This window comes from Lactuca serriola, chromosome 7 (genome assembly GCF_051521515.1).
Source record: "Lactuca serriola cultivar US96UC23 chromosome 7, Lser_US96UC23_V15, whole genome shotgun sequence".
NCBI lineage: Eukaryota > Viridiplantae > Streptophyta > Magnoliopsida > Asterales > Asteraceae > Lactuca > Lactuca serriola.
In genome coordinates this window covers 27,115,268-27,123,130 of record NC_136414.1, presented here as the reverse complement: position 1 = coordinate 27,123,130, position 7,863 = coordinate 27,115,268, and positions in this window count along the sequence as shown.

The following is a 7,863-nucleotide window of genomic DNA, read 5'->3' as shown; positions in this document are numbered from 1 at the left end:
TAAAAGAAACCATTATTTTAAACCAAAACCATAACAAATCAAGTATCAAATATAAATATCCCCAAGATCAATGTATCATAAAATCTCTCAAAATATTTCATCGAAGGATGTGTACGATCATGCATTCGTCTTGCTCCGGTGAAGTACCTGAAACTTAAAACTGAAACCGTAAGCCAAAGTTTAATGAGTTTCCCAAAGTACCACATAACACAACCAAACAGATATACAAGATGCATGTTGGGTCCACAACTTCCCGGTTGGCTTACCCTGGCCCACAACCTCCCGGTTGGATTGCTATGCAAATAACATACTGGGTCCACAACCTCCTGGTTGGATTACCCTGACCTACAACCTCCCGGTTGGATTGCCCCGAGTTTTTTGATTGAATATACGAAGTCGTACAGTCTCAACCCAATCATACTATGTCGACATATAACATATAACATATATTCAACAGACAGATAATCATATAGTCAGACAACGAACTTACAGACATATTTACCGATCACTACCGCATAATAACATCATATATACCAGGACTCAGTTCTAACATATCAATACAACATAGCAACATTCCCTAAACCAGGGTACATAACTTAGTGAGTCGACATTGGTGCCTTCGACCCGCAAGTACAGTGAGAACAACTTACCTATCAATCTAAAAAAGTTATATGAATATGATACAACTCCGAATGTCAGCTCAATCGGCCACCTATTCATTAAGAATTGACCAATCTCAAATACCACTCAAAATACCCTTAGGTCAAACTTGGTTAAACCATGATCAAAGGTCAAAGTCAATAAGTCAGCCAGTCGTCATGTCATGGTTAGCTCCAGCCATGTCGTGGTAACTAAAGGACGAAACAATTGCAAGGCAGCCATCCACCACGTCGTGGTGACCATTAACCACGTCATGGTGACTGTTCAGACCAACTTATTCTAATAAGCTCTTAATCCATCAAACCAACCATTCAAACTTCCCATGAGGCATTATCTCATCCAATGAACCATAAAAATAGTTTTTTTTATAAACATGCATGTCCAATGTATGTCTTGAACTCAAATTAGGTCAAAATAGAGTAGAAAGGGCCAAGATCAAATGTAAGAGTTCAAAACTCTAAGAAATTCCATTTCCAACACTTCTAACCATAACGGGACTATGGGGATCCATAAAGTTGGAAACTTTATGGAATTCCGACACTCTAATAAGTCTCAACATGAAGAATAAGGCATAGAAACCCAGATATATGCATAAAGAACTAAAAAGCATGGAACTTGAGGACTTACAAAAGTCCAGAAGATGCACAACAAGAAGATGAGAAGAGTCTCTTGTTGAATCAAGCCCAAATGTCGCCTTCTTCTTCTTCTAATACTAAAAAATCAACACCAAAGACTCAAAAAACAAGTTGGAGGTTATGAGTTGCTTGGAGGCTGAGAGAGTGTAATGGAGGCTGAGGGTGAGCAACCCTAGTTATCACACTCCCTTAAATAGGGGCACAAAACCCGAAGACTAGGGTTTCTCATTAAATCGCCACCACGTCGTGGTTATAGGCCGCCACGTCATGGTGTTCATTTAAAACCCTCGATTACAAAATGCTTTGCCACATCGTGGTGATGCTCCACCACACCGTTGCCACCCCAATTAAGATTTACACATAAAAATTGATTTATATCTAGATCAGATGTTACAATTTCCCCCACTTGAACTAGAATTTGTCCTCGAAGTCTCCTGATGTGAACAACTCAGCGCAATGCTCCCAAATCTCTGCCTCGTGTTCCCAAGTCCACTCGGAACCTTTCTGATGCTACCACTGAACCTTTACCAAGGACACCACCTTGTTGCGCAAGGCCTTCGTCTTCCGATCTAAGATCGCCAATGACGTCTCAATATAATTCAGGTGATCATAAACCTGAACATCATCCAAAGGAACAATCGTTGATTCATCCGCCACACACTTCCAAAGCTACGAAACGTGGAAGATGTTGTGAATCTGACTGAGCTCCTCAAGCAAATCCAGCTTGTAAGTTACCTTGCTAACCCTATAATCACTCGAAAGGGCCTAATATACCAAGTCCCCAACTTTCCCCTCCTCCTGAACCGTATTACACCCTTCTAGGGTGATACCTTCAACAAAACCATGTCGCCAACCTGGAAATCCATCTCAGATCGACGTTTGTCGGCATAACTCTTCTGCCGACTTTGGGTTGCCTACAGCCTCAGTCTGATCTGCTGAATAAGCTTTGTTGTCTGAAGGACTACTTCAGTCCTTCCCATAACCCTGTGACCAACCTCTCCCCAGTAGACTGGGGTACGAAACTTCCTTCCATAGAGAAGCTCAAACGGCGGCACACCAATACTACAATGATAGTTGTTATAAGAAATATCCTCCAAAGGAAGGTAGGACTCCCAACTCCCTCTGAAATCTATTACACAAGCTCTCAACATATCCTCAAGTGTATGAATGGTCCTCTCACTCTGGCTGTCAGTCTACGGATGATAAGCAACACTAAAATGCAACCTAGTACCCAGTTCCTTGTGGAACTTCTGCCAAAAACGAGATGTGAACCGAACATCCTAATCAAATACAATGGAGACTGGAATACCATGACAAGCGACGATCTCACACACATAAACATTGGCCAATTTCTTGGCCGATGAGCTCTCCGGGATGGCTAAGAAGTGGACACTCTTGGTTAACCGGTCCACTATCACCCAAATCATGTCAAGCCCCTTAGTTGTCTGAGGGAACTTGGTGATGAAATCCATCGTGATTTGTTCCTATTTCAACATGGGAACTTCCAAAGGCCGAAGCTTTCTATGCGTCTTCTGGTGCTCGGCTTTGACCATCCGACAGGTCAAACACCGTTCGACATACCAGGCTATCTCCATTTTCATACACGACCACCGATAACTAAGTCTCAAGTCTTGATACATATTGGTGGCTCCCGGGTGTATCAAAAATCTAAAATTGTGTGCCTCCTCCAGCACAGCCTATCCGACCCCACCAAAATTTGGTACCCATACACGACCATACCGGGTTAATAATCCACGGTTGTCGGTAGAAAAACGGTTGATCTTGACTCTGAGTCGCTCCTGTTTCCAGTTTTATTTCTTGACTCCCCCATCCTGAACCTCTCTAATCATACCCAATAATGGGGAATCAATTGAAATCTGCATACAAAGGCTCCCAACAACAGAACTAGCCGTCTTGCGGATCAAAGCATCATCAACCACTTTCACTTTCCTCGGGTGGTACAAAATCTCGCAGTCATAATCCTTAACCACGTCAAGCCATCTGCGCTGCCTCATGCTCATATTTTCCTTATCAATGAGATATCTAAAACTCTTGTGATCCGTGTAGATGGTACACCGGACCCCATAAAAATAATGCCGCCAAATCTTGAGGGCAAACACCACTGCTCCCAACTTCGAATCATGAGTCAGATAATGAACCTCATGTGGCTTTAGCTGTCGAGAAGCATAAGTAATAACCCTCCCTTGATGCTTAAGAACTGCCCCGAGCCGCTGATGGGCGCATCACAAAATACTACGAAATCCTCAACACCCTCAGGGAGAGTCAACATTGGGGCCTCACATAACTTCCTCCTCGAAGTCTCGAATGCAACATGTTGATCAGGCCCCAGTAAAAATCCATGCCCTTCCTCATTAGAAGAGTGAGGGGTACTGCAATCTTGGAGAAGTCTTGAACAAATCTCCGATAATACCATATTAATCCCAAGAAAATAATGACCTCTTAGGGAGACTTTGGAACCTCCCACTGCATCATGGCCTTAGTCTTGGCCGAGTCGACCAAAATCTCGTTCTGGTTAACGAGGTTTCCTAGGAACTGTACCTCCCGTAACCAAAACTCACACTTCGAGAACTTGACATATAGTCTTTCCCGCCTCAAAACTCCCATGATCTCTCCAAGGTGTTCCTCATGCTGCTCCATGGTCTAAGAATAGACCAGGATATCATAAATGAAAACAATAATTGAATGATCGAGCATCAGCCTACACACTCAATTCATTGAATCCATGAATGTTGTCGGTGCATTGGTGAGCCCAAACGACATCACCATTCACTACGAACTCGTAATGACCATGACGAGTCTGGAACGCGGTCTTCTCCATGTCCTCATCTCTAACCCTCATCTGATGATACCCCAACCTCAAATCGATCTTAGAGAACCAAGATGCACCCTATAACTGATCGAAGAGGTCATCAATCTGTGGGAGTGGGTAACGGTTCTTCACCATCAACTTCTTCAACTCCCGGTAATCAATGCACATCCGGTATGAACCATCCTGCTTCTTGACAAACAAAATCGATGCTTCCCACTACGAATGGCTTGGTCTAATGAATTTCTTGCCCAACAACTCATGAAGTTGAGTTGATAACTCCTGCATCTCAGGTGGTGCCAATCAGTACGACACCATAGTAATCGGGGCCACTCCCGGAACCAAGTCGATCCTGAACTCAACCTGCCTCTCAGGAGGCACATCAGGTAACTCCTTCAGAAACACATCAGCAAAATCTCTAAAAGTAGGCACTTCTAAAAATGAAACTTCCATCCCACCTTGGGTATCTACTGTTAGGTTTAAGCACCATAACACTCATATGGTGCACATGCAACCCTAGATGCTTTGGATCTTTGTTTTCTCTAATTATACATGCATTTTCAATTTTCCAAAGCATACATCCTAACTAGCATACAATGGAGGATATACAATACAAAACTCATAGTTAGATGAATACCTCTTGATGTAGTTGTAGTTATTAGCCTTTGAAAGCTTTAGCACCTCAAATATGATGCCTCTAATGTGTCACAAAAACCAAATGTAAGAGGAGACTTTAGAGAATAAGCTAGTTAGCACAAAATCAATATCAAACTCTTAGATTTATGTGTGGAACCGATTTTGGCTCTAGGGGATTCCTTTTATAGTGTAACAAATGCTAGGGTTACATGTTTGCAAACCCCAATGCACCAAGACCTTTCATATTACTTAGGCTCCATGGGTTAAAACTCCATGGACTATCCATGGACTATCATATTGGTTTAGCCCATCCTAAATAACCATGGATCTTTGGCCCACACTATAAGAATCATTGATTTACTTAATCGGTCCGCGTATATTTAATTAGTCTCTTTTGATCATTAAATTAATTCTTGATCAATACTAATTAAATAATATGATTTCTCAATTAATATATTATACTTATAATATATTAATAAATCACAAATAGCCTTATTCTCAAAAGTCCATCCTATCAAATTGCACTAGTGAAGGCAACCCCAAAGGACCATGCTACAATCGGGTCAAGTACATCCCAGTTATAGTTATGGGCTTAGACACCAAATCCAACATCCACCACATACACAAGATAACCCATACACTCGTGTTGCAGATATTATCGAGCCCTAGCACCAGAACAAAAGGCCGATCCAATCCTAGTACCCTACCTATAAATAACCAGTTCTCCTCCACTTGGGGTTCGAACTACCACTCACTAAACCTCATAGTCAATCATAGCAACAAACATGCTTACCTATCCATCCCTACTATCACACATACATCCTCTATGGTAATAGGAATCAAATTAGTCGGATAAGGCGCCCTAAAAATCTCCAAGATACAACCTTGATAAACACTCGATGCAGAAACCTCGTGTTCGTTGTCGATACAAACCCACAACAGACACTCTAACTCTCCACAATTCATATAAAAAATCCTACTAAAGGACTGAGAACAAAGGACCCACTCGCACCTTAGTCAAATAGCACAAGAGCAGGTAAGGAGTTCACTAAGAAGGTACTTAAGAAAATCATAAAGATAAGCGTACCATAAAATAATTGATAGAATAATAAATGGAAACATACCAATAATAACGTACAACGCCGCCTTGGCCTCCTATGCAGTGAGCTAGAAAGCACGACCTTGATCCCTTGGGAACTCTTGCCTACCATGTCTTCTATCCGTAATCCTAGGGGTAGCAGTAGTTGGCGCCTGCATAAGTGTGACATCCCCAAAATCTCGGCAAGAAAAGACCGGTTTCATTTATGCTTTTAAAATAATTTCAGAGTAAATCCTTTTGATTTAAAAGAGTTGCGGAATTTGTTCCCAAAAACAAAATATGATAAAAATAATATTTACCAAACCATTTCATAAAGAAATGTATTTTCATTATATAATTAAAACTCGGGATGTCATGTTCTGATACAGACACAAAAACATAAACAACAAAAGATAGACCATACAACAATAATATATAACAACTGGTCTAATAAACAAAATAACTTGATGATTCATCCATCTTATGCCCTCGCGCCATTACCTGTAATACAAATAAACTGAGTGGGTCAGGCTTGGGAGCCTGGTGAGCATATAGGGTTTTCAACCCGCAATAAATAATTATATTTAATTTCATCAACCAACAATAACCCAATTACCCATTCTCGTTATCCTCACTTTATGTCCCTAAAACAACATCTATCTCAAGGGACCTAATCTAGGATTTTCATCGGGACGGACATTACTGCAAAAGGGGTTTCCTCAACAGTAGATGTCCTAAAGGCAACCATGAGGGGGATAGAGTACACCGGTGAACACATCGTTCACAACACCTACAGGTTATGAGCCTGCTAGCGTTCCACAGGACTGTCTAGAAAAAGTCTGTGGTCATTATCCATACTCCGCTGAATAACTAGATCAACAACAACAACATCGACGCCTCTCATCTGTTTCTCACACATCAACTATCTACCCATGTTCTACCCAACATATTAGTAGATAAAAATATATATTTTTATACATAGTTTAAAACCTGTATAGCATTCTCATTCAATACATATTCCAAACAACAGATGAGACACATACACATAACATGTATTTCATAGAGAATAAATCATATCTATGAGATAGAAGAAAGTGAATATACATTCACACATATAACAACAAAATATACACATAACACGTATTTTGTATAAAATACTTCATAATTATGCGTTAAAAGAAAGTAACTACACACTCATTTGATCAGAAGATGATCGGACAACACTACGAATTGTAGAAGTAGTATTCTTCGGTAGATCTAGAAGATCTTCACAAAAATTGGCTTCTCGCGGGTAGAGCTTCGGCTCGAGAATTGCACTTCTCAGGATTTTCGGGGTTTCGGGACTTGCTTCGGGGCTCAGGATTAATACCGGGGCTTCAGGATATTTCTTGCACGTAAAACGGGGTAAAAACGAGTGAGAGAGAAGAGTTTGAACAAAAGAAAACGAAAGCCCTCGACATCTATTTATAGGGTGCTGAAACCTCTATTACACTGGGCGTAAATCCAGGTACGTTGGGCGTAGTTCGGATCAGATCGATGACTCCTTCGAATAACTATTCGATTTAAAGATTAATTAATAAATATTAATTATTTAAAATTTTCAGAAATCCATATCTTCCTCATACGAACTCCATTTTCGACGTTCTTTATATCCACACATAAGTGAGACTAAGCTCTACAACTTTCGTTTAGACTCCATCGGCTGATTTCGACTTTATTTTTATTGTATTATTTTTAGTACGTCAGGACAGGAAAACTCTGTTATAAATTCATAACTTCTTCATCTGACGTCCGTTTTCGTTTGTCTTTTCACCATTGCACTACTATCAACGAGATATTTGATTCTCGTTTAGATTGTTACGGCCAACAATCACTCGATCTCTAATTCGAGTTTCGGGCTACATACTGCTAAGCTGAAACTTAGAAAAATCATAATTTCCTCATACGAAGTCAGATTTGGGCATTCTTTTTATGTACGCTCTTGGTTTAACAAACTCTACAACATTCGTTTAGATCACTAGGGCTAA